The 26,175-nt window shown below is 47.7% G+C and overlaps 1 long non-coding RNA gene across 1 annotated transcript; it reads left to right on the top strand.

Annotated features, from left to right (window-relative positions):
* The first annotated feature begins 540 nt into the window (after positions 1-540).
* Positions 541-20,772, top strand: LOC148478206 (uncharacterized). Its single transcript, XR_015872429.1, has 3 exons — positions 541-3,061; positions 15,405-15,550; positions 19,762-20,772. It is a non-coding gene; the product is annotated as an uncharacterized LOC148478206 (long non-coding RNA).
* The last annotated feature ends 5,403 nt before the right edge of the window (positions 20,773-26,175 follow it).

The following is a 26,175-nucleotide window of genomic DNA, read 5'->3' as shown; positions in this document are numbered from 1 at the left end:
GCTCTGTGAAGATGGAAGTCCAACACCTATCTGAGATATTCATGTGGAATCATGATGTGTAACGTTGTTTGTGGACTTGAGTGCTTTGGCCACCTTGCCACCTATCCGGTGGGGCTCTCGAGGGATTTTTCCCTATTTTTTGCCCTGCTTAGGACAACGATTGAATATAAAAATGAAAAAAATAAATATAAAAATAGTAAAACTGAATCGAGACAAATAAACAGCATAGAATAAGAGAATGGCATTATAAAAGATCCAGCAGGTTTTTTGAAGATTTTTACCTTGGGTCATGTCCTCCTCCCTTCCTTTCCCTCCCCCTCCTCCTTTGGTGATGGTTTCTATAGTTACATTTTCTTCATATATTTGTTTGTATATGCTGCAGGTGATTTCCTGGATTCTAGGCCCATGTGACTGGTTGGTCACTCTTTTATATGTGGGCTGCACATCCCATTTTTCATCCAATTCCTCTATTTTCCCATGGTGGGATATGGTGCGGTGGTAGGGGTATGTTGTGGGATGCTTTGTTGCACGGTCTACAGACGGCAGCAGATTCCTTTTTAGGTTCCCTTGTTTGTTTGTGATACACCTAGGGGGGAATGATCTGTGCCAGGCTTTCTTGGGGGCAGGTTAAGCGGGTTCTGATTGACAGGGCCTGGAAAATGGTGGACAAGGGGGTGGCCAGACACTTTTTTGGAGTAGGGCGGGATTGTGGTGCATCATCAACTACTCAGAGTCCAGGATGCCCATCTTTTTACTCAGGGATTGGGTTAGCTTCATGGAGGAGGGGATTTGTTTGTTCCTTGAGGAGCATTTTTCAGTGTTGGGGTAGAGTGAGCTAGGTAGTATGGTGGCGTGCCCGATACCTTAATGGGAACCATGTGTGGCGGGAAAGACCGGCAATCTGTAAAGCTTCCATATTGCTGCAGTAGGAGCGGTGCACACCTCTTCATGCACGGGTTAGGCTGATTTCACCCTACTGGGGTCAGCGGCGCCTCTCATCCAGGTGGGCCGAAATAGTGCATTGTTATGGGTGTTGGATACCGTCTCACTTGCTAGAAAGTTGCTACAAAGTTGGCCCATGCAAGTACTACTGTAATTAGTAGGCAGGAGCCTAAGCCCCATTAAATAAAGGGACTCTGGGCAACGGGCCCAGGTTTCCCTTTTGTGTCCCTAGGTAGGCAGGTCCAGAGACCTGAGCCCACATTAACATGAAGTGACCACGGGCATTATGCCCCAGTCACTTACTCTTGGCTAAGGCCAAGCCCTGAGCCCCTGTAAGGTAAGCCTGGGTAGAGGTACGTGGGGATCTATATCTGAGGTGTGACGTGGCACCCACCCTCAGGTTATATCCCTTGTGAAGAGAAGTGATCCAGTTCCCCATACTTAGTTAGAACCATTACTCCTCATGTGGAGAGTTGTCAGGCTCCCACTTAATTAGTGTGTTTTCCCATCAACTAGAAGAGTAGCTGGCCAGCTCTAGTTAGGCAGAGTTTAAAGGGACAATACTTAGGTTTATTATCTGTGGTTGCTTTTGAACGGTATAACTGTCCTTGCTATGCTTATTATGTTATCGTGCAGTGCAAGGTAAATTTATTTAGCACTGTTGCCAATTGCTGCTTTTCGTAGGTTGTGGTACACTACACACATACAGTAGATTGTTAGGTCAGTGAGTTATGGCCATTACTAACGTGAAATTGGTATGGGATGCCGGCAGTCAGGATCATGGCTGTCAGAATCCCGTCACCGGCATCCCGACAGGGCTACTACTTGTTCGGTATGCTAACCCTCCCCCTACCCTAACCCTCCCTCTTTGGTGCCTAACCCTAACCTCCCCACCTAGTGCCTGAACCTAACCCTCCTCCCTTAGGGCCTGATTCAGAGCCGGACGCAATTAGCGCTCGCTCGTCCAGAAAATAGGGGTGGCTATTCAAATGAACCGTTCGCTCTTTGCGGTCTGTTCACGCCTCTAGGTCTGAACGAGCAAACAAAACTTGCGGTCGTTTTTTGGAATACTACTCCCCCTGGCCGCTCGCATCCTACGTCATGTCCGCTATTTATTAGATTAATCGAGTACATCGACCAGCGTATGAACTGCTCGCTATTCTTGTGGCTGGTTTTTGCTACCACAATTTTGCGAGCAGTTCTGTCTATAAAATAACCCAGTGACGTGGTCAATGACGCTGCTGTTTTAATTATGCACACCCATAAAACACCGGTTTTGACCTTTAAGCACGCCTGCGTTCGGATCTCCACTCCCCGTTTTCAAGCACCTTCCCCTGTTACCACCCACATACGCCTCCTCCTGTCACTCAAATTATCAGGCATTCGCTGTTTTGCAAGCACATGAATTTCGACCGCACTGACTGGTTCACGCATGCGTATAACGATCCGTACGCATGCGCAGTTGGGCAAACATCGCTCGGAGCGAACGAGCGGCCGCTTACGAGCGGCTCTGAATCAGGCCCTTAGTCCCTAACCCTCCTGCTAGTATCTAACCCTAACCCCGCAACCTAACTCTCCCCCCCACTCCACTACTTACCTTCGGTATCTCGGCAGTCAGGATGTCTGCGCCGGGAATGTGATAGGGGTCGGGATTCTGGCGCCGGTATGACCAGTTCCAGCATCGTGGCCACCAGGATACTGACTGTATCCCACTAACATAGATGAAGATAAATGTGTTAGCGTGACACACTGTTAGAGGAGGATAGGGCCCTGCATGGTGTTATTGTTCTCTCCCTACAGGGACCTGTGAGGGATCGAGCAGGATTAAGTCCAAGAGTGCCACCAGTGAGAACCTCTGTGTGTTTCTCCGGTACAAGGTTGAGTCTCCACCTGGTGCGTGAGTTCCCAAAAGTGCCAGTGATGATCTATACTTAAACCCAAATCTCTCTTCTCATTGTGAGTGTTTCTCGGTTTGGCAGGGCGTGTCGGTCGACTTAAGGAAGGATAATTCTCACCTCATTTCCTTCCTCCTAGACCTCCTTCTTTGTGTTTGTGTCCAGTCTGCATACCAGGACCGTCTGTTACCTAAAGGCCTGATGGTGAGAGGGTGCGGTGTAAGGTAAGCCACAGGACTACACCTGCACGGCAGCAGGCAACAACTCACACCCACGCCCCTCTTACACATTAGGGTCTTTATCTGTATCTGTTTACGATTGTGCTAACATGCACTTATCGTACTTTGTCTCATTCTGACTATCCAGACACATCGCAGAGTGATTGACAGGAAGTGCCGTTTGTGGGTGGTGATGGGGGGTGGTCGGAGAAACGCAGGCGTGCCAGTGAATTTGAAAGCCGTTGCATGGGCATGCATAAATTATCCACTGCGATTCCATACTCAGCCTGAGATAACATGCGATGAAGTTAGCAATATCTGAGTAAGGTCGCTCTGACAAGTGTGCGTGAGGCTGCGATGGTACTCGATTGTCCAGATGTAGTGCTGCAGTGGCATTGCGATCGCAATGGATTAGCATACTATCACAGTGAGACTACGTGTGTAATCGCTATTGCATTCGCAGTAGCGTTACGTAATGAATTAGGCACAATGTTAGCATTACCAAGCGGCAGCATAAAGTTTCCCTGTCATTACTGTACACTGAAATGGTATATTGCTTCTATGGAAGAAAGGGGTGTGGTATGTTTGGTCAACAGCTCTCACGTCGAGATTCATAAGGCCTACATGGTTAAACTGTCGATAGGGAGCATGTTGACAAGCGTCGCATATTGACGGTGACATCAATCATGTCTAACCCCCCCCCTCTATTTATACCACAAAGCTGATCACAGGGGGGTGGCTCCTGGCTCTGTCAGAGCAGAGGAGGGGTCGGGGAACCGGGGGAAGCCCTGGATAACATCCTCTCCGAGTGGCGTTATTATCACAGGGCTTCCCCCGGCATTTTGTCTCAAAATATTTTTTCACAATATATTTTTAGTAAATCTGAGCAGAACACATTTCCCATTACATTTAAGAGAAATGTGATCTATTTACTAAAAATTAAGGATGACCCGGATCTCAAAACCGAGGCAAAACCATAGAGTCTGAAGTCTCGTGGTTCGTGAGCTTACGTCTTTATGATCAATGTAGTATATAGGGACCACGCGGCAGACGCCATTTCACTCCGGCTGTGGAGACTGAACAGGGAGGGTGGGTAGTGTAGGGCTGGGAGAGATGCTGGTGTTGTGCTGTCTGCTGTGTCCTGGGCTGGTGCACTGCTGATCCATTCTGGGCTGGTGCTGTCTGCTGTGTCCTGGGCTGGTGGTGCTGTGCTGTCTGTTGTGTCCTGGGCTGGTGCTGCTGATCCATTCTAGGCTGGTGCTGTCTGCTGTTTCCTGGGCTGGTGGTGCTATGCTGTCTGGTGTGTCCTGGGCTGGTGCTGCTGATCCATAAAAAAAAAATAGTCATAAAAACAAAACAATTAATAGTGTATTTTTGTGTAATATTTTTCTGTGTGTGCATGCGTGTTAGGCTTAACCGCACAAGATCAAGCCAGTAACACAAGTTGCAACCTAGTGCTGCCCAACTCCAGTCGTGATCAATCGGTGCTCTGGGCTCAAGTTATGGAGCTGAAAAAAAATAAAAATCAATTGTCCTTTATTTTATCTTTTACTGTCTGTGTGCGTGCGTGTTATGCTTAACTGCACAAAATCCAGCCAGCAACACAAGTTGCAACCTAGTGCTGCCCGACTCCAGTCGTGATCAATCGGTGCTCTGGGCTCAAGTTCCGGAGCTGAAAAAAAAAATCAATTGTCTTTTTTTTTATCTTTTACTGTCTGTATGTGTGCGTGCATGTTGGGCTTAACCGCACAAGATCAAGCCAGCAACACAAGTTGCAACCTAGTGCTGCCCAACTCCAGTCGTGATCAATCGGTGCTCTGGGCTCAAGTTATGGAGCTGAAAAAAAATAAAAATCAATTGTCCTTTATTTTATCTTTTACTGTCTGTGTGCGTGCGTGTTATGCTTAACTGCACAAAATCCAGCCAGCAACACAAGTTGCAACCTAGTGCTGCCCGACTCCAGTCGTGATCAATCGGTGCTCTGGGCTCAAGTTCCGGAGCTGAAAAAAAAAATCAATTGTCTTTTTTTTTATCTTTTACTGTCTGTGTGTGTGTGCATGCGTGTTAGGCTTAACCGCACAAGATCCAACCAGCAACGCAAGTTGCAACCTAGTGCTGCCCGACTCCAGTCGTGATCAATCGGTGCTCTGGGCCCAAGTTCTGGAGCTTAAAAAAAATAAGAATCAATTGTCTTTTTTTTGTCTAATATTTTTGTGTGTGTGCACGACTGCACGTGTGTAAATTTTGTAACCGCACCTTGGCTACACTATTGGTGCTTGTGACACTGCTTCAAGACCGCAGAAAATATGGAGGGCTATCACATGACAGGAGAGCACGGCCAAGAACCACATGTTGTAGCTGCCGCCAGCAGTGCAAGGCCGTCAACTTCCTCGTCATCTATGAAGGCCCATGCCCCACGGCTTAAGTCACACCATCGATATGGTAAAGCTACTTGTACTGAAGTTAAGAAAAAAAATTGAAAGGAAAAAAATTGGCAATATGCCCTTCACTACACAAAGTGGCAAGGAAAGGATAAGGCCTTGGCCTTTCTTTATGAAGACTGCTGGTTCTGATTCTGATAGCCCTTCAGGAAAAACAACTGTGTGCCCTGAGAAATCGAAATCACAAATCCCCGAGGTGAGTGCAAGTGTGTCCACGGTTGCCATGTGTGAGCCAGACCTAAATACTAGTGTACTGGAGGATCCTCCAAGTTCCAACATTTGTGTGCCCTCTGTAAATGTGGGGAAGGGCAGTCAACATCTTGTAGACGTAGTCAGTGAGGATGCTTCTGTGGAATTGCACATGGAGGAGGAGGATATTTTGGTAGTTTAAGGTGCTAAGGATGATGAGGATGTTGATGCCGAGGATGGCCTTTGTGTAAGTAAGGCATCAGCTGTTGCCTATGGATTGAAAAAGCCAAAGCCCATTGTTGTCATGCTGGGGCAAAAGACAAAAAAATCCACTTCTCAAGTATGGAATTATTTTCAACCCAATCCGCACAACAGTTGTCAAGCCATATATAACCATTACAAAGCTTGAGTGAGTAGAGGGAAGGAGCTAAACCACCTAGGAACCTCCTCCTTGTTACGTCACTTGGAGTGCATTCATCAAATATCAAAGTGTATGTCGCCAAGTTCCAAAACTGAAAACGTAACAAGTCCAGTGTCACCTACCTGCTCCCTCTCTGTGGGATCCAAGCGCATTCGATCTCCAACACCAACACCTGCATAATCATCATCAACATCCTCATTCGTGATCGGAAGCAATTTAAAAAAACAATTGACTATTAAACTGTCCTCTGATATAGGAAGCAAGTATAACAGCTGTCACCCAGTTTCACAGCGGATCACTGACGCCATGTCGGCTGTGCTAGTATTAGATGGTGAAATAATAAAAAAGTGCAAAAGGAGGATTTGTGTCCTATCTGACGCTAATGTTGATGTTGATAAGGATGTGGTTTGCGTAAATCAGCCACCAGTGGCAGCAGTTCTTGCTAATGATAACAAGAAAGCCAGAAAAGCAACGTCTTGGGTGTGGAATTATTTTAATCTAAATTCTGACAACAGTTGTGAAGGCATCTGTTCCATTTGTAAAGCCAAAGTTAGCAGAGGAAGGGACGTTAACCATCTAGGCACCTCCTCCCTATTACGTCATTTGCAGCGAGTTCATGCAATTTGTTTAACAAAATTATAAATGGTAAATTAATAACAAGCAGTCCAGTATCAGCTACCAGCAGTTTGTACCAGCACATGCAATCTCCACCACCAACACCCTCATCATCAACCTCCTCCTTAATGATTGAATGTAGTCCTTCCAAAAAATGTTTTGTGGGTGCCCAACTGCCCATACAAACCAAGGAGTACAGCCACGAAAGTGTCAGCCCTAGTGGCTAAAGTGCTTGGTTTGTTAAACTGTGCATGTCCTTTTTAATATCCCACATAAAAGTGGGTGGGAGGGACATTTCCATCTTGCACCTCTTTCCTTTACATTTGGCACAATTTGGGGCATTGCCGACTGACATTATTATAGTTTATTAAACTGCCATCCTGTCTGCCACTGCTGTGTGGCAATGTTTCATAGATGTCCTATATTTTTTTTAAACTGCTGTGCGTGTGTGCCGCTGCTCTGTTGCTTACTTTAACCAACCAGCTCGCTGCAGTCTTTGGTCTATATTGGTGAAAAATAGTGAGCTGTGAGGTGGTTAAAAATTAGGGGTGTGCACCGGCCACTTTTCGTGTTTTGTGTCTTGGTTTTGGATCTGGATCTTTCTTCGTGTTTTGGATCTGGATTGGTTTTGCCAAAACCACCCTTCGGTGTTTTGGGTTCTGGGTTTTGTGTTTTGGATCTATATTTTTTTTTTAAAAAGCATAAAAACAGCTAAAATCACAGAATGTGTTGATTTTTCTGCTCCTATGCTATTATTAACCTCAAAAAACTCAATTTCCACTCATTTCCAGTCTATTCTGAACACCTCACAATAGTGTTTTTATGTCCAAAAGGTTGCACCGAGGTAGATGGATGACTATGCTAAGCGACACGAGTGGGCGGCACAAACACGTGGCCCATCTAGGAGTGACACAGCAGTGGCAGACAGGATGGCAGTTTGAAAAACTAGGCCCCAAACAGTACATAATTCAAAGAAAAAAAAGAGGTGCAAGATGGAATTGTCCTTGGGCCCTCCCACCCACCCTTATGTTGTATAAACAGGACATGCACACTTTAACAAACCAATCATTTCAGCGCCAGGATCTGCCACACAACTGTGGCTGAAATGATTGGTTCGTTTGGGCCCCCACAAAACAAGCTGGCAATCCCTGCACAAACTGGCTCTACGGAGGCAAGATGTCGTCCTCATCCTCCTCATCCACCGATTCCTCACCCTCTTCAGTGTTGTGTACATCCTCATCCTCACAGAGTATTAACTCGTCCCCGCAGGAATCCACCACCACAGGTCCCTCTGTACGTTCTGGAGGCTGGTCTCCCTGGAAGAGTTGATAATTCATTTTTATGAACATCATCTTCTCCACATTTTGTGGAAGCAACCTCCTATGCCTTTCGCTGACAAGGTTCCCGGCTGCACTAAACACTCTTTCGGAGTACATGTGAGGGGCGAGTGCGGTGCAATGCCTGCTGCTGTGCAGGTGTACGTCCGTTACTTACCTTGCGTCGCACCCTCTCACCTTCAGGCCGTGTGTTGAGCAGACGGTCCTGGAACCTCCGAATAGAACACGGACACGATGACCTAGGGGGAAGGAGACGAGGTGAGTACCGTCCTTCCTCACGTCGACCGACGCGCCCTACTGAACCGGGGGATAAATTCAGGTTTTAAGTGAAGATCATCATTGGCACTTTTGGCCTCAGATCCCGAATTTTCACCTATCGGTACTCACGCACCAGGTGAAGATCTGTCCTTGCACCGGGTTGCAAGGTTCACCGTCCGCCCAGAAGGAAGGAGATAGGTAGTGACAAACAAACAGGGAGAGACAGTACACACAGATATTTCTCACCGTGTCCACTCTTGCTCTTCGTCCGCTCACTCGCCTACAGGTCCCTGTAAGGAGATACACAACACAGCCGTGCAGGGCCTAAACCTATGTCAAGCAACTACACATACTAAAACGGCATCACCCTCAACCTACAGTGTGTGTAGTGCGACAGATATAACAAAACTAAACATTTGCCCTGCACGGAACACCAAACACAGACTAAATACACAAGAGCAAAACACAGTGCTGTCCCTTTAAATGTCTGCTACCTATCCAGAGCTGGCCAGCTCCTCTTCTCGGTGACTGGGGAAACCACTACCTCATGGGTGGAAGCCGTACAGCTCTCCACCACTGCTCACACCTCTAATCATCTATGCGGGGGCTACCTAATGGGCTCAGGGCCCTGGACCTAACGCCCAGGGTCTTACCAGCGGCTCAGGGCTTATGCCTGCCTACTGTGGGGTACTCAAGGGACTTGGGCCTACTGCCCAGAGTCCCGCTCTATTTTGCAGCTCAGGCCTAGTGGCCTGCCTAATGGTGGGCTCTGGTAGTGGCCTGGGCCTAATGTCCAGACCACTTTTATTGGGGCTCAAATATAGGGACTAGTGCCCTCCTGTATGGGTACAGGCCTACGCCTGGTTTATGGCCACGGGCCTAGTGCCCGCCTACTCGATCATTTAGTGGCCTGGGCCTAGTACCCAGGCCACTCACACCTTATTACGGGCCAATCCTTTTATAGGGCCTAATGCCCACTATAGTGCCCTGGGCCTTGTGCCCGCCTAATTACCCACGGGCCTAGTGCCCGACAACGCTCCACGGGCCTAACGCCCGACAATCCTGGCGGTCTAGGGAGGGGGTATATGGTGGGCCTCACGGAGGGCCTACCTGCTACGTTGGAAGAGGCTGGCGGGGGGGAGCTTTGTGACGCTCTTTCACTTCCCACCCCCGCAGTCCTCTCCGGTCCTCAGCCGCATTCTTCTGCCGCTGGCCCGTCCTGGCCAGCGGCGCCGCCTCTTCTTCTCTTCCTCCAGCCGGCGCCGCCTGTCTTCTCTCTTGACAGCGGCGTCTTCTGGCCTCTTCCGCGGCCGCCGCCCCTGTTGCCGCGCCGATCTTCCACTCTTCGGGAGGTCTTCCGAACTAACTCTTCGGGAGGTCTTCCGAACTAACTTTTCCCGCTCTGCGCCGTCTAATACAAGACGGCGCGAGTGGGCGGGGCTATGACGCGGCGAGCCGCGATTGGCTCGTCGCGTCCGCCTCTGATTGGCTGCTGGCCCGCGAGCCAGATTTGGCTCGCGGCCAGAGCCAAACGCCCGCCGCGCCCAACGCCTGACCGGCGCTGGGAGCAAGTACTCTCTCCCAGCGCCGGCTACCCGCCGCCTCTTGGCTGCCGGGTGCCAAGCTCCGCTGAGCTTGCGCCCGGAGCCAAGCTTCTCCCGGCGCCACAGTACCGCCGGCACTGGTGAAAGGGACCAGGCGGTCCCTTCACCAGGTGCCCGCGGTATCTGCACCGACGCTAGGGACATTACTGTCCCAGCGCCGGCAACGGATGTGTCCCGCAGAGGACACATCCCTCCTGCCTGCCCCTGCACGTCGGCTGATGCTGGGATCAAACTCGTGATCCCAGCACAGCCTTCCACATACACACTGGAGGGGGGGCAACTCAGGTAAAATAGAGCCAGTTTGTACAGGGGCCTCCAAATTGCCTCTTTTTCCTGCCTGTACAGGTACGGACTGTCTGACGTGCCTACTTGGATGCTGTCACCGATGTAATCCTCCACCATTCTGTCAATGGTGACAGTATCATATGCAGTGACAGTAGACATGTCAGAAATCTTTGCCAGATCCTTCAGTCCGGACCAGATGTCCAAACTTGGTCCTGCCTGCCCTGCATCACCGCCAGCGGGTTGCTTAGGATACCTAAGTTTTTCCCTGGCAGCCCCAGTTGCGGGAGAAAATGAAGAAGGAGCTGTTGACGTGTCACGTTCCGCTTCAGCTGACAGTGTTTTCACCAGCAGGTCTGTGCACCTCTGCAGGCTTGTGTCGGCCGGAAAGAGAGACACCACATAGGCTTTAAACCTAGGATCGAGCACGGTGGCTAAAATGTAGTGGTCTGATTTCAACAGATTGACCACCCTGGAATCCTGGCAAAGCAAATGAAGGGCTTCATCCACAAGTCTCACATGCCGAGCGGAATCGCTCCGTCTTAGCTCCTCCTTCACTCACTCCAGCTGCTTCTGCAAAAGCCTGATGAGGGGAATGACCTGACTCAAGCTGGCAATGTCTGAACTGACTTCACGTGTGGCAAGTTTGAAGGGCAGGAGAACCTTGCACAACACAGAAATCATTCTCCACTGCGCTTGAGTCAGGTGCATACCCCCTCCTTTGCCTATGTCATAGGTGGATGTATAGGCTTGAATGGCCTTTTGCTGCTCCTCCATCCTCTGAAGCATATAGAGGGTTGAGTTCCACCGCGTCACAACCTCTTGCTTCAGGTGATGGTGGGGCAGGTTCAAGAGTGTTTGCTGGTGCTCCAGTCTTCGGCACGCAGTCACTGAATGGCGAAAGTGGGCAGACATTTTTTGGGCCACCCAAAGCGTCTCCTGCACGCCCCTGTCGCTTTTCAGAAAATTCTGCACCACCAAGTTTATTGTGTGAGCGAAACATGGGACGTGCTGGAATTTGCCCAGATGTAATGCCCGCACAATATTGGTGGCGTTGTCAGATATCACAAATCCCCAGGAGAGTCTAAGTGGGGTAAGCCACTGGGCAATGATTTCCCTCAGTTTCTCTAAGAGGTTGTCGGCGGTGTGCCTCTTACTGAAACCGGTGATACACAGTGTAGCCTGCCTTGGAACGAGCTGGCGTTTCTGAGATGCTGCTACTGGTGACGCTGCTGTTGTTGCTGCGTAAGGTGATACATCTACCCAGTGGGCTGTCACAGTCATATAGTCCTTAGTCTGCCCTGTTCCACTTGTCCACATGTCCGTGGTTAAGTGGACATTGGGTACAACCGCATTTTTCAGGACACTGAGGACACTTTTTCTGACGTTTCTGTACAGTCTCGGTATCGCCTGCCTAGTGAAGTGGAATCTAGACGGGATTTGGAACCGGGGACACACTACCTCCATCAATTGTCTAAATCCCACTGCACTAATGGCGGATACCGGACGCACGTCTAACACCAATATAGCAGTCAAGGCCTCAGTTATACGTTTTGCTTCAGGATGACTGCTGTCGTACTTCATCCTCCTCGCTAAGGACTGTTGGAGGGTCAATTGTTTAGTAAAAGTAGTGGTGTTCCTACTTCCTCTCTGGGATGTTGAACGACTCCCAGCAGCAGCAACAGCAGCAGCGGCAGCAGGAGGCGTAGCAATGCAGGATCCTCCGGAGGAATCCCGGATAGGAGAGTCAGTCATGCCAGTGACATGGCCTGCAGGACTACTTCCAATCCTGACTAAGGAGGAAATTGACGAGGAGGGAGTTGACGGTGTGGTTTGCAGGCGCTGGGATACAACAGGACAACGGGATTTAGGTGTCCCTGGACTGCTTAGCCAAAGTTTCTGAACTTGACAGTAACTTTTTATGAATGCGCTGCAGGTGCCGTATAAGGGAGGATGTTCCTAGGTGGTTAACGTCCCTACCCCTACTTATTTCACCTTTACATATGGTACATATGGCAAGACAGTTGTTGTCCGGATTTGGATAGAAATATTGCCAGACCAAAGAGGTGGAATGTTTGGTCTTCTGCCCAGGCATGACCGTGATGGGCTTTTTCATCCCACGGACAACAACTGTCTCTCCCGGAGCCTGATTTAAACAAACCACATCACCATCAGAATCCTCCTCGCCAACTTTCTCCTCAGCGCCAGCTACACCAGTATCCTCATCCTGTTGTACTTCAACAGTGACATCTTCAATTTGCATATCAGCAAGTGGACTGTGGGTGCTCCTTTCAGCACTTGCAGGGGGCGTGCAAATGGTGGAAAGAGCCACCTCTTCCCGTCCAGTGCTGGGAAGGTCAGGCATCGCAACCGCCACCACACTTGGACTCTCCTTGGGGATTTGTGATATCTTCTTAGAACGCACAGTTCTTCGCTGTGCTTTTGCCAGCTTAACTTGTTTGATTTTTTTAGCGGGAGGAGGGCTTCCATTGTCATGTGAAGCTGAACCACTAGTCATGAACATAGGGAAAGACCTTAGCCGTTCCTTGCCACTCCATGTCGTAAATGGCATATTGGCAAGTTTACGTTTCTCTTCAGATGATTTAAATGTTTTTTTCAAGGTCATTTTCCTGAACTTTGTCATTTGGGATTGTATGTGCCCTCTACTATGACATTGGGGATCGGCCTTGTCAGACGACGTTGATGGCATGTTATCGTCTATGTCATGACTAGTGGCAGCAGCTTCAGCACTAGAAGGAAGTGGTTCTTGATCTTTCCCTATTTTATTTTTATTGGAGAAAGTTTGGTCCTCCATTTATATTATATATTGATATATACGTGCGGCTAAGGCGCACACAAACATAGAAAATAATTTTTTATTTTTGTTGGAGACTAGTGCACTTTGTGGGTTACACCACCCTTTAAGAAATGAGCCAGCCGGCCCTTTACTTATGGGACACAGGCGCACGCTTGGCGCTGCTCCTTTGTTGATGCACGTGCAGCTACAGCCCACACAATTCACAAAGACAGAAAAAAAAAGAAGAATTTTTTATTCTTTGTGGAGCGCGCTTTGGGGGTTACACCACCCTTTAACAGACAGACGCATGCTTGGCGCTGCTCCTTTGTTGATGCACGTGCAGCCACAGTGCACACAATTCACAAACACAGAAAATATTTTTTTATTTTGTTTGGAGTGCCCTTTGGGGGTTACAGCACCCTTTAACGGTCAAGCCAGCCGGCCCTTTACTTATGGGACACAGGCGCACGCTTGGCGCTGCTCCTTTGTTGATGCACGTGCAGCCACATTGCACACAATTCACAAACACAAAAAATATTTTTTTATTTTGTTTGGAGTGCCCTTTGGGGGTTACAGCACCCTTTAATGGTCAAGCAAGCCGGCCCTTTACCTATGACACAGGCGCACGCTTGGCACTACTTTGTTGATGCACGTGCAGCTACTGCGCACACAATTGACAAACACAAAAAAATATATTTTTTTATTTTGTTTGGAGTGCCCTTTGGGGGTTACAGCACCCTTTAGCGGTCAAGCCAGCTGGCACCTTACCTATGGGACATAGGCGCACGCTTGGCGCTGCTCCTTTGTTGATGCACGTGCAGCCACAGTGCACACAATTCACAAACACAGAAAATATATATTTTTTTTGTTTGGAGTGTACTTTGGGGGTTACAGCACCCTTTAATGGACAAGCCAGCCGGCCCTTTACTTATGGAACACAGGCGCACGCTTGGCGCTGCTCCTTTGTTGATGCACGTGCAGCCACAGTGCACACAACTCACAAACACAGAAAACATTTTTTTATTTTGTTTGGAGTGTACTTTGGGGGTTACAGCACCCTTTAACGGACAAGCCAGCTGGCCCTTTACTTATGGGACACAGGCGCACGCTTGGCGCTGCTCCTTTGTTGATGCACGTGCAGCCACAGTGCACACAATTCACAAACACAGAAAATATATATATTTTTTGTTTGGAGTGTACTTTGGGGTTACAGCACACAGCCCCTATGGACAACAGCAGCACAACACTACACTGCACTACACTACACTACACAGCCAGCCCTAACTCCCACCCTCCCTCTTCACTGTCCACAGCCGAGTGAGAAAATGGCGCCGACTCGGGTACCTTATATAGAATCCAAAACCCGCGAGACCCGGAAGGCGGGATGATGACGTTTTGCCTCGATTTCAGATCCGAGTCAGGCGGGAAAAGTCGACCCCTATTAAAAATGCCTAGAAATGCCTAAAAATGATTGTTTTTAAGGATAATAACACTGTAGGAACAAAAACAGTCCCAAATTATGTGGTTTTAGCAGTTTATATAATTTTTTGGAAAAAATACAGATCCAAAACGAAAATCTAAAAACAAAACACCAAGGAAAAAAATCCAAAACCATATTCAGATCCAAAACCAGGGGAGATCCAGATCCAAAACCAAAACACGGGGGTCGGCGCACATCTCTACTAAAAATATGTGATAATTAGGATTTGGAGTAGAAATTTGCAAATTCTGGCCCTGATTCAGAGCCGGACGCTCTGACAGAGCGCTCGCTCTGAATCAGGGCCGGTCTTTTTTTTTTTTAGAACGGCCTCTTGGCCACTCGCATAGCTATTGGTGACCACCCACAGCTATAGCGAGCTGCCAGGAAGATGGTCGTGATGGTCAAGACCATCGTGACCATCGGGCTTGCGACGAGACCCTTGTGGTAGGGTCTCGTTGCCGCAAGCCCCAGAGAGCTTTCGGCTCAAACAGAGCTGAAATCTCTCCCACTGACATCACTCGTGATGTCAGTAGGGCTGGCCCCAAACGGAGGCGTTCACATGGGAACGCCTCCGTCTGGGCAGCCACCCCCCGGCCCGCCCACCAAAGGGGGCATGCTGTCACTCAACATCGACAGCACGCACCTTTGTAGCGAGACCCATAGCGACGGCTCCCTCGTGCGCATGCGCACTGGCCCAACATCGACCCGCTTGCGAGCGCTCAGCCATGGTGCGCATGCGCTCAGGGGCCACCATCGGCCCGGTTGTGAGCGCTCAGCGTTTGCTACCGGGTCTGAATCAGGCCCTGTGTACCTACAGACTAAAGTGTACAATGACTCTTCACTACTCCCGTTTTTCCTTCAGTCCCTCCATCATGTATTTTAAACTCTTTTCTTTTTTTCTTTCTCTCTCCGTTAAATATTTCAGCAGGTTTTCATTCACACTTTCCACTGAACTGAGATCATCATCTCTCTGAGCCCTAAACCACAGCATCACTTTATAGGCTTTCTTAGCACATCAGCTGTAGAGTCCGCAGTGATAAAACTCCCAGCCCCTCAGCGAGGATACTGCAGGTGATCATCATATCTCTTAATTACCTGTCTTGAAAGTTTGAGGGCGTCTCTTGGAAATGCGATGGAGCAATTTAGAGTCTGCTATTGACGTGGTCCTTGTCCTTTGAAGTTGTTGCAAATTGTTAATATTTGACTTCACAGACTAGCAAAGATGCCGGACACGGGCGGCGGGCGGGGAGCTATAAAATAGGGCTGTGCAGGTACGTGTTTAAGGAATTACATTTGTCGACACTGTGGAAATTAAGCAGCGTTTGTGGCAATGGTAAAATACTGTTTGCTGATTTTACATGGAAAAAAGCAACACACAGTTACTGATAGGTTACTAATGTACCGTAATGCACATAAAATATGTCTCTTAATAAAACACCATCTTAGCATTTGTCTTCTGCCCAGTAGGCATGCAGCTGGATGTATCCATCGTGTAACTCTCTGTGTTGTACAGGATTGTCGTGTCTCCCTGTCAGAAGGCATACACTGTAAATATTGCTGACAAAAAGGAATTGACTGACTCCTCATTGCTCTACAGAGAAATCTTGCAGAGCAGAAAAATATAAACGGAATCTGTGAAGCAGCAGGAACCTGCCCATTATCTAGGCAAACACGTCACCCTGCAGCAGAAAGCCATACCCAATGTGAAGGGTGGCATTCAGCTTTGCTCTTTTTGTAACATGAAAACTATATGGGTCTGATGGAGGGTTAAATGCAAGTCAGCTGTAATTGATTCTACACTGCATGCATGGGGCTAAGGCATGCTTGCCGACATCCAGGGCCAGCATTCCGGGAGGGGGAAGCCAGGCTTCTTCGGTGGGGGGCGTTGTGGTGCACAAGGGGGCGTGGTAAGGGATATGATGTGGCAGTGGGGGCGGAGCAAGGGCATGACCACACTGTTGCGTCATTGTAGCCCCATCCACTCTTTAAAATGGAGAGATTAACGGCATTGTGAAGCAGGGGGCGGGGCCACAATGACGCGATTCAGTACGAATTGCGTCATTGGCCCCTCCCGCTTTGGGGGGCTTGTATGGAGATGCGGAGGGAGTCCGCAGATGTGCGGGGGGACTCAAGGGGGGAGGCTCCCGGTCAAACTCGGGAGAGTAGGTGAGTATGAGCTAAGGGCCTTATTCAGAGGTGGGTGTGATTCGAATGCAATGCCGATGTTTGCATAGTCGAGCGATAATTTGTAACTGTGCATGTATGAAAAGTCCTGAATACCCCCCCTGCGGTGCATGCGTTACACAGAGTATTTGTACAAAGATGGTGTTGCGATCAGGACAGACAGTATCAGATATGGGGCAGCAAAGTGATGGGCGTTCCTGGGCGGGGACTGAGAGGTGGTCTGAAATGAATGCAAAAAAACGTTCAGCTCATGGGCGTGTTGTGGGAGTGTCAGTAAAGCGGCTGCGTTCTCAGACGCAGAGCCACAAGCCATAGAGGCCATGTTCAGATAGATACCCTGCACCTGCCATAGGCTTGGTTCAAGTGTCAACAGTGCACGTGAAGGTGCACCAATGTCAGGAATAGCCGGCGGTGTTACAGAGTGTAGAGATGCTGAAATTGGGCGTTTCAGGGTCTGCTCATTTAGACGCAGGCTACAACAGTAGGGAAAGGCTGATAATAACATTTGCATATTATCGCAGCTGCGACTCCTGCAGCAGCGTCCACCACTGAATCAGGCCCTAAATGCTTGTATTTCCCTGAATGCAGAGTTGTATGACCACACCTATTTGTACGCTTTGTCTCATAGACATCATAATAATCAGAGCTCACTTCCACCTGCCCTATAGTACGTGCAAAGGATCAGTCTGCAAACAGTACAAATTGGAGTGGACATTTCTTGCTATACCATATTAATTTGTTTTAATGTTTTTCTAAATTGTGTAGTGTATGTTGCATAAATGTAAATGTATTTTCATTAAGTGCTCAGCGCTCCCTTATGTCTGTTTATATGTTTAATGCTATTTAATGTCTCCAGGACACTGATTGGGAGCTGCTTTGTAGATCACACTAAATTAATCAATCAATTAAATAACTAATTGTTACTTTGCGCCTGATCTATGGATATTGGGTTTTATCTGTAAGTTATTTACACACGCACACAATTCTGCATAGCCTGCAATTCCATTGAAACTCCCTCTCTGAACTTGACATAACTGGCCTGATTTAGCAGTGGACGGAATTGCAGAGCCGCACACGAGAGGCACACGAGAGGCACACAAGAGGCTGTGCAATTCCGTCCTGCTAAAACTCAAATACAGCAGAAGGGACGCCTCCTGTCAGCATCTGCGATCCCAGCTCTGAGACCAAAGTCGCAGCCTGGGATCACCAACGCGACCATTGGTTGTTGTGCGGCACCATCAGCTTGTGAGGCCAGGTAGTCTGCGTCCTTGGATGCAGACCCTGGCCTCATCCCTCCAGGAAAATGGGGGTGACGCTCCCCTGTTTCCGGTAACGCAGGCCGCCACTGCACCGCCACGCAAACGTCTCTGCCTATCAATCAGGCAGAGGCATAGGGGGTCTGCGTGTGCTTTCACAGGACTTGTTTTGCACTTGTACATGCGCAGAATCCTAATAATCACGAATCTGCATGAGAAGGCCAATCTGCGTTCTCAGCAGAATCAGGCCCTTAGTCTATGTGAGAATAAACAGCCCTATACAACCCAGTACATTGGCATAAGCAGGATTCTAGAGGGGGGGATTCCAAATGCTTTATTTTAGAGTGAGTGTGGCCAGTCCATGAAGAGGGCATAATTAACACTTATCCAGTTGTAATATGTGTCATACAAAGAGTATTGTGGGTCATAATTCCAGCGTATACAGGACCAGAGATCACAGTAAGCCATTATATGCGGCAGTAGGGCCATCCTGCCTGAGCTGAATGTTTGCACCATTCCAGAACATTGGAGCAAGTCCAGGGGGTAAATTTACTAAAGTGAGAGTTTTTAGAAGTGAGTTTTAAAAGTGATGTTGCCCATAGCAACCAGTCAGCTTCTACTTAACATTTAACTAGTACCTTCTAGAAGATAATAACTAGAATCTGATTGGTTGCTATGGGCAACATCACTTTTAAAACTCACTTCTAAAAACTCTCACTTTAGTAAATTTACCCCCGGCGTCTGGGGGAGCAGCAGGTGAACCTAGCACTGCCCTGGACATATATGTACATATTGGTGTCGTTATGCACTGGATAGTGCATTATGATACGGTATTAATAATTAACCCTATTAATTGTCTATAGCAGTCACCCCTAACAGTGCATGTTTTCCAGATCTCCTAGTTGGTACATACGTGTATTTATGACTGACTGACATATGTCCAAAAAGTTACTGCTAATTATTTAATTTGTGATACTGAGCAGCACTAGTAAAATTGTATTATTTTACTATTTCCATTCTATTATTTTGCCTATGCAGTTACACATACTCAGTTGCAGGTGGAGATGTGCCAGTTGTGTATAGTTAATTCCAGAGTATGCGAAGTGCAAAAACGCACCAGATTTGCTCTGCAAACTGACTGTGGCCCTGATTTAGAGCCGCTCATAAGCGGCCGCTCGTTCGTTCTGACCGATGTTCGCACATCTGCGCATGCGTACGGATTTTAATACGCATGCGCGAACCAGTCAGTGCGGCCAAAAATCGTTTGTTCCGCTATATAGCGAATGCCTGCTATTTTGAGTGACAGAAGGAGGCGTATGTGGGTGGTAACAGGGGAAGGTGCTTGAAAACTGGGGTGTGGAATTCGAACGCAGGCGTGCTTAAAGGTCAAAACGGGCGTTTTAAGGGCGTGCATAATTAATACAGCAGCGTCATTGACCACGTCACTTGGTTTTTTTTTACTCAGAACTGCTTGCAAAATAGCGGTTGAAAAAACCAGCCACAAGAATAGCGAGCAGTTCATACGCTGTTTGATGTACTCGATTAATCTAATAAATAGCGGACATGACGTATGTTGCGAGTGGCAAGGGGGCGTATTTTTCAAAATTACAACCACAAGTTTTGCTCGCTCGTTCAGACTTAGAGGCGTGAACAGACCGCAATTAGCGAACGGTTCATTTGAATAGCCACCCCTTGTTTTAGAACGAACGACCGCAAATAGCGAGCGGCTCTGAATGAGGGCCTGTCTTTCAACTCTGCATCAACCCCTATAGATTTTCCATTGTTCATTAAAGCAATGTATTTTCCAATGCTGAGAGATGAATCATTATCATTTATTTGCAGGGCAACAACAAGACTCCCAGCACCGGCCGGCCAGACATACAAATAAGCTAAAAAAAGAAAAAGAAAATGCAATTGTACACACAAGAGGACAATTACAGGGGAGGCTGATGAAGGAGATGCAAGGACAGAGAGGGGGCTGCATGTATGATTGCATTTAGTAATAAATGTGGCATGTTACTTGATGATAGGAATTGTTTTTGCTGGTGTAGTGTTATTAATGTACTCTCTCTCTTTTTGTGGTGACAAATAATAATAATATATATTTTAGAGCCTGATTTCCATTTTAATTGGACACTGCAAATAGTCTACATATCTACATTTGTTATGAAAGTTCACACGTTTAGAAAGCAATTGCTGTCTCTATAATTATGTTTTTGCAGATAAAAAAAAACCTTTTTTTTTTTTTCAAACCAATGTTTGATAGTAAGCATTTAACCAGCATTTGTTACACTTCTAGACACGGGGCCTGATTCTGACCCACTCGCGAGCGCTCGCAAGCGGGTTGATGGTGCCCTAGTGCACATGCGCACGACGGAGGGAGCGCCGTCATGCGCATGCGCGAGACCCAAATAACGACGGGGTAGCCGTCGTTATGGGTCTCGCACCAAAGGGGGCGTGCTGTCGATGGTGATTTACAGCACGCCCCCTTTGGTGGGCGTGCCGGGGGCGTGGCTGCCAGACGGAGGCGTTCCCATGGGAACAAGAGGCCGCTCCAATGTTAGGTAGGAGGGCCCTGATTCAGAGCGAGCGCTCTGGTCAGAGTGTCCGGCTCTGAATCAGGCCCAGGGTCTCTCCTGAGACTAGTGACTAGTCTTGGTTTTAACACCATTTCATACAATATTGTCTATGCTCGTTTGACTGTACTCAATCTTATTTTTAACATTCCTGAAGATGGATAGCTCTGGATTAGAGGTGCTCATCCTAAATGTAGATAACCTACTGGTGGAGGGACCCCACTGCTACTTTACTGATCTGGTTTAATGTGTACTCATGTGACAGGTCTGCCATGAATTGTTAATGAAGGGGTCAATCAAAGTAAAAAATGTTTTACAGTATGTCTGGCTTGTTATTGACACTTATGGGTTACTGGTAGATATAGACTTGGCATCTGCTGCGTCTGCCTCAGCCACCCCCGTCTCGCCCGCTCCCTGGCCGCCCCTTACTAGCCCGCTCGCCGTCCTCTCCATCCTGCTCTCATCCCTCTTCCTTCTGCTCTCCGTCCTTCTCCCATCCCACTCCCCGCCACTTCCCATTAGGGATGGCCATTGATTATTCATAATCATCGATGATTTATGGTCGATGTCGAATTCTTTTACCATCGATGGGGGAGTACCAGATGTTTCCGTGCATCGATGGAACAGCATAACCAAATGTTATTTTTTTTTTGCAAGGTGCCGGGTCACGGAGCATAGTTCCGCCCCCGACAACCTCGAAGTCCCGTCCCAGATTCTGATTGGTCCACGGGCCACTCACTCAAAGAACAGGTCATCCATTGCTATATCACCATCGATGGTAACCACATTGATGGCCATCCCTACCTCCCATCCTATCACCAATACTTACCAAGTTACCATTCTTCATTCCTGGTGCTCTCCCCGGGTTATCTTAATGTGCACGGCGCGCACAGTGATAGACGCAGCACGTGCCGTGCAAGTTAGGTCACGCTTGTTTGTACAGTCACGCAAGCTTGATGACCTAATTCAAATCAGGTTAGTATTATATATATATATATATATATATATATATATATACACAGTAGATATGGGAGGCAGAGCTTTGCATCAAATATGGTGATTGAAGAGTTAGATTTCTATTTGCTGTAGGTATTGGATTTCCTTATTCTACGAGTATTACCCCACACTGTCTGAGGAGGAAAGTGTTTTAGGTGAAGCCACAAAGCCTATGAAATAGTGAGACTACCTCGTATATCTCTGACAGACTTTGTTGAGTGTACTTTGGCAAAGGCTCAGGTTAAATGAAGGAGAAAGGCATTCTTTGCCTATCCTATAAATATCAGCGCGGGCTTTGAAATATGACTTTGTGACATGTATTTTGTTACTTGCTGGTATATCTGCAGCTTCCTTACGCTCCACACTGTCAGCTCTGGATAAGTTATTATCTGCCTGCCATTTTACTCGCGCTTCCCAATTATTCCTTCAGCTTTTCGCCTTCATTCATTTCTTTGGGTGATTTAGGGCCATTGTGTTGAATGAAGCAGCGTGAAGCGAGGGGAAAGCACACTCTGAAGGATTAGAATAAAGGCAGAAAGGATCAGGACACAGAAGCCATCATAGAATGATTTATGTCTCCCCATAATGGTTTGGTAGTAAAGACACTGAGCGGGATGTATATAATTGACAAAAAAGCAGCGGACAAAGCCCGGTCCATCCCTTTCTACTGGTTGTTAAATGTGAATTTGGTCTTTGATTCGCTTTTGTGTTCAAGATTTATCGTAAGGTATAAGGCTGCTTTTAGGGCTGCAATTTATTATCACCATCTATGCTGTGACGATAAACAAATTTACCTCCAGTAGTATTTTTAATTATAAAGGCAAATACTCTGAGGTGGATACTAAAATAAAAAGTACAGTATTCAACTCTTTATGAAGAAACAATGATGTATATGATCAGAGGGGAGATGTATCAAGACTCGCCAAGGGGTAAATTTACTACAGGTTGATTTAGCATTTTTGTGCGATTTGCCATCTAGTTTGCAAATAGGAGAATCACTGACTGCAAAACTGACCAAAAATCTGAATTTAGAACAGTTTAGTATATTGGACCAACAATAAATAGAGGATTATAGAAACCGTAGCTTTACTAACAGTCCATTTTAAAATCGAACAAAAATCACAAGATCGACAGACAAACCACCCAAACAATAGAGGCAGGCCAGTTTATGAGAACCATTGCACGGATCAATATGATCTGTGCAGGTTTCTTAGGGTTTAAAGTAAATTAAATAGTTACGTTTTTTTTTTAAGTGGTGTTGGGTCACCCTCAAATCCACAACCAGCCTTGGGCCCTTCAGCCTGTGCTGGTACAGGAATATAGGCAGAAACCCCAGCGTTTGGTTACCCCATTTTCCTATAACCAGCACCAGGCTGAACCAGCCGGGGTGGTAATGCTATAACAGGGGACACACAGCGTGAGGTCCCCCTACCAAAGCATTATCTAGCCCCAAACTGGTCATCCCAGGGCTGAAAATCCTGGAAAGTGGGCAACCCAAGGATCAAGAGTCAGACCGCTCTCAGCCAATCAGTAGGCATTTGATATGGTAGCGTCCACTGATTGGCTGAGAGTGGTCTGACTCTAAATTATACCATGCTATTTAGAGCTCATTTTTACACCTACAATATTATAAAATATACGGCACCATAAATATTTTAATCAATATACTTTCTTATGCATGTGCTTTTGATACTGTGGAGCGCAGAGCAAGAATAATACTAATCCAACAGTAATGCACTTTTGTGCATGCCCCTTGATGCGTAAGCACACCTTGTTTTTGGGGGATATCCACCTAGGTGGTTGTATAAATAACTGAGGTGATCTCTATATATTCTTTCCACATACATGCTTGTGATTAAATAACAGCATGAATATTGCTATGACGGCTATAACATCATAGAGCTGAGAGCATGTGCTGTTTGTGCCCTTTGATGAGAGCAGTACTTCTTGAAATTTGAGTCAGACAGCTGTCTTCTATCTGAGCATGTTTTTCTTCATAAGCTCCTCAAATTTGTAGTTATAAAAATATTTATTTTACCACCTTTAAAGAGAGGCCGTTTGTGGGTGGTAACAGGGGCAGGACACTAATAGCAGGGGCGTGGAGGTGCGAACGCAGGCGTGCCTGAGTGTTTCAGCGCCGTTTTAGAGGCGTGCATAATTAATAGGCAGTACACGTCACATGCCTATTTTTTACACTGAAGTCCTCGGAAGTCAGCCTTCCACATCTCTGAAAAGGCAATTCTTGACGATTTCATCAGATTTGCCTGCATGTACGGATGACAAAAGACATCATTAATAACCAGGGCTGCCATTAGAAATTGTGGGGCCCGGTCCTTGGGAGGATGGGGGTGGGGGTGGTGTGGAGCTGTGGATAATGTGAATGGAACAACACCAGAGGTGGAGCATCAATTGGTGCGGAAACCAGTGAATTTCTCCACGTCGTTTCTGAATGTCGGACAGCAGTTCTCCATCACCTTCAGCATAGGAGGCGGAGAATGTTAGAAGATAAAGAAGAGAGAAGTGGAAGATAAATGGGGGTGGTGGATCAGGGACAGGGCAAGAGGAAAGGTGGGAGGTGGGGGCAATATATGGGAGACCAGTGATGTCTGGATAGAAGGGCTGCAACTGGAGGGTCACAGGGAGGACCAAGTGGGGATGCAGGGCAGGGAGTGCTGGACCTTGGCAGCACAGGGCAGGGAGGGGAAGACTAGACCTATTGGGGGCACAGGGATGACTAAACATGGTGGTGGGGGGTGGCAAAGGGCAGGGAAGGCTGGACCTCAATGGGGGAGCACAGGGCTGGGAAGGCTAGACCTTAATGGGGGGGCCACAGGGCTGAACATTAATAGGGGGCACAGGGCTGGGAAGGCTGGACCTGGGGAGGTACAGGGCTGGGAAGGCTAGACCTTAATGAGGGGGGGCACAGGGCTGAACATTAATAGGGGGCACAGGGCTGGGAAGGCTGGACCTGGGGAGGTACAGGGCTGGGAAGGCTGGACCTGGGGAGGTACAGGGCTGGGAAGGCTGGACCTGGGGAGGTACAGGGCTGGGAAGGCTGGACTGGGAAAAAACAGGATTGGGAAGGCTGGACCTTAATGGGGGGTGCACAGGGCTGAGAAGGCTGGACATTAATGGGTGGCACCGGGCATGGAAGGCTGGACCTGGGGGGTACAGGCTGAGAAGGATGGACATTAATGGGGGGCATATGGCTGGATATTAATGGTGGTATGGGCACAATAGGCAGCATTAAGAATGTTTACCAGATAAAAGAAAACCCTTCTTGAGAGGGGGTGGGGTGGTGCTGATACCAAGAGATCACCTACTGCCAACCTCCAGGTAACCAGCCCCAGCACTGCAGCATGTGACTATACAGGCCAGGGACATCAGGAGAAGCCAAATAACCAAATGTGTGAAGATGACAGGATGCAGCCAGACCAGGGTGCATACACAGAACTGCCAAAGCAGCTGCACCAGAGAGCCCGAACACTACACATCGCAGCAGCATAAGTTACATTACAGCAAGAAGATGTGGGTTACAGTAGTAGTGACAAGCAGCGCTCTTACCCGTAGCCTTGCAGTCAGCGCAGTACATGTCATGTGGGAGAGCCAGGATAGCTTCATGCTGCTCCTTATGTTTCTTCTGTGCCTCCCTCTCAGAGCAGGTGGTCATGCCTGCCTACAGCAGAGCGGGATACATGTGACTGCCTTGGAGCCGGGCAGTAAAACAAGTTGCGAGGCCCCTCCTGATTGGCTGCCGTTTAGAGTGCTCCTATTGGCTCACGGTCGTCGCCATATTATAAATGCTGCCGGCGCAGGATTTCCACACCCATGTCTTTTCAGAGTGCTCACACTGCCCAGAGCAAAGCCACACCCTGCAAGGCTGCCACCCGGGCCCCCTCTCTCTCCGGGCCTGGGACTCCATTCCCGGCAGTCCCCCCCTGATGGCGGCCCTGTTAATAACCCGCGGGAGTGCGCATTGTTGGTCGTTCACTGCATATGCACAGGATGATATGAATGCTATATCGTTGAACGATATTGTTATCGTCCATATCGTTCATAAGGATCGTCTAGTGTGTATGCGGCTTAAGGCTTAGTAAATAGACCCCTTAGAATGAATTGTTTAATTTAAACAAAAAATGTATTTAAATTTGCTCATTTCTGTTCCCTTTTCTACTTGCTTGCTTAAACTACTGTAAAATATTGGGCTGTTCAATGACAACCTCTGGGAATAGGGCATGGGGCCTGAAATACTGGGTTGCTTCTGCAGCATTAAAAGCAAGACTTCATATATTCTACTGGATGTGGCCCTGCCCTTCAGTATCAGGCCCTGACAGAGCTCGGTTGCCATTAGCATACCTGCCAGCATTCCCAACTGGAGACTTGGATCATATCAGGCAATGCCCCTGCACCAATGAAATCACGGCCATTTTGAACATGGTTGGTCACCCCCCTTTTCCTTCAGGCAGCACATCCTTAGTGTACTAAATATAATGTCTGTCCCGAGAACTGTTGGTATGTTACTATTTGCAAGTCAGATTAAACCAATGGCTGAAAGCTTAATACACTTATTTGTAATCCCCGTTGGCCTATCCGGTAACAGTATCTGCAGATGTCAAGGTGGATCTTAAAGTATATTATTTATATTCTTGGAGTCATATAGTAGTCATTTATGTCAGTGAGAATT

The sequence above is a fragment of the Taudactylus pleione genome, unplaced genomic scaffold, assembly GCF_031769625.1.
Source record: "Taudactylus pleione unplaced genomic scaffold, aTauple2 ptg000671l, whole genome shotgun sequence".
Classification (NCBI taxonomy): domain Eukaryota; kingdom Metazoa; phylum Chordata; class Amphibia; order Anura; family Myobatrachidae; genus Taudactylus; species Taudactylus pleione.
Note: the sequence above shows the minus strand (reverse complement) of the source record. Positions and strands in the feature narration are given on the sequence as shown.